At 39.0% G+C, this 2,087-nt stretch overlaps 1 long non-coding RNA gene across 1 annotated transcript in view; it reads right to left on the reverse strand.

Annotated features, from left to right (window-relative positions):
• Window positions 1–2,087, reverse strand: part of LOC116556257 — a 120,944-nt gene that overhangs the window by 11,589 nt on the left and 107,268 nt on the right. The window lies entirely within an intron of this gene.

Genomic DNA, 2,087 nt, shown 5'->3' on the forward strand with positions numbered 1-2,087 from the left:
GTCCTGCTTGTTTATTTCTACCACTACACACAAGCTCTAAATGAATTTCCAGGTCAGAAGAGAAGTCTCGTGAGGCAATTCTCCAGTAGTCATGCAGAGAATTCTAGGCAAGGACACTTGGGTCCCTAAAATCTCTAAATTTTCTCGCTCTGTAGGAACTCCCAATACTAGGCTCTAATCTGATTCTATAGTATTTATCATCTGGTTTTTTAGGACAGGTAAAAGCACAGGGCACCAGAATTCAGGAAGTTTGTCTTTAGTCTTGTTGCTGTTGATCATTTTAAGACTTTGGAGGATTGGATGCAGCGGCTCACACCTGTAATCCTAGCACTTTGGACGCTGAGGTGGAAGGGTCACTTGAGTCGAGGAGTTTGAGGCTGCAGTGACACACCACTACACTACAGCCAGAGTGATCGCACAAGACCCAGCCTCAAAAAACAACAAAAAAGACTGGATAAGTAACTTCAGCTCTCTGGGCGTCAGGTGGTACTTTGGGCACCTTGAGGGGTGGGAGAGGTACCCCACGGGGGCAGAGTACCAGTTCCAATATCACTGCTTCAGCCAGAAAGAGTATCAGTCACTCTTACCTATATATACATGGAATCCTGGGTAAGCTTTTTGTTTGAAAAAATTCCACTGCTTAAAACATGTTTGAGAGCCACTATTGTCTGAAAGCTATTATGTAGATAATCAATAACAATGGATCCTATAATCTACACATGTAAGTTAACATTTTAATCGCTCTCATTTGCATTTTAATAGACCTTCCCAAACGGCAATGTGATTATTATAAAGCAGTTTGGTACCATGTTCTTCCTTAATTTTGTACTCTTCATCATGCTACAGACACCATTGGGCCCCTTTCCCAATAGTAAGAATGGCAAGAATAGTTGCATCTGGAAAAAACAATTACAATAGGGCACCCAAAATCTGTTTACCCAGTTTTGGTAGGGGCAGGAGATAATACATTTTCTATTTATTTGCCAATAATCACAGTTCACAGTTTAATGCACCATATACACCCAGAAGCTCAAAATTTAAATCCCTACCATATGCCAGGAACTGCTCTAGTCTTTAGGTATACAGTCATCAAAAAGACAAATTAAATCTCTACCACTGAAGATTTTATATTCTAATAAAGGAAAAAGATAATAAACAAAAAACAGATATAAAATAATTCCATAATTCATGATAAAGTCATATGAACAAAGCATATCGCATTAGCGATAGGGTAACGGCATGATGATGATGAAAGTGACTAGTTATTTAGAGAAGCAACTCAGAAGAGAAGCATTGCAAGCAAGATAAAAAGGAGGCAGCCATGAGACAAAATGGAGAAAGAGGCTTGAGAAGTTAGAGAGACAAGCAGGAGCTAGATCTTATAACCTATGGCAAGGAGTTTAAATTTTATTCTAATTACAATGGGTGGGTAGTTGAGGGAGGAAGGAAAGGGAGAGAGAAAATAAGAGAGAGGGGATGAAAAAGAATAAGAGAGTGAAGAAGAGAGAGGGAAATCAAGGCAGTACCTTAACTCAAGCATCACCATGGACTACTATAGTTGCTAAGGTAAGAATGAACAAGAGTTGTGAAGCTCCGGGAACGGGGGAACAGCACCTGCTTTCTTTTATTAATAGAGTGACTCTCCACTACCCCTTTCTGCTTGAGGTAAGATGGATAAAGGGCATTGAAGATTTTGCTAAAGGGAAAGATTTTTTAAAGGAAACACAGAGCACTATAATTTTAGCACAGAAACTAAAATTTGAATGTGACCCAGAGATTTTTTTTTATGCAAAGAAAAAAAAAAGACATATGTTTGTAATATGTGAACTCTAAGAGGGAATGTAAGCTCAGATAGAAAAATACATTCAGAATGATAATTCTCAGAAGTTAGCACTTTCTAGGGGCAATCCATGAAGGCTTAATGGTTCTTCTGAAAACCGAATCAATATACACATAGAGTTAGCTGTTACCATGTTTCTGTGATGTTTCATATGCTCATTTCCTGTCTGAGATGATTGGCCAGTATACACACACACATACACACACACACACACACACACACACACACACACACACACACACACACA

This window comes from Sapajus apella, unplaced genomic scaffold (genome assembly GCF_009761245.1).
Source record: "Sapajus apella isolate SASKATOON/1434 unplaced genomic scaffold, GSC_monkey_1.0 scaffold16, whole genome shotgun sequence".
Lineage (NCBI taxonomy): Eukaryota > Metazoa > Chordata > Mammalia > Primates > Cebidae > Sapajus > Sapajus apella.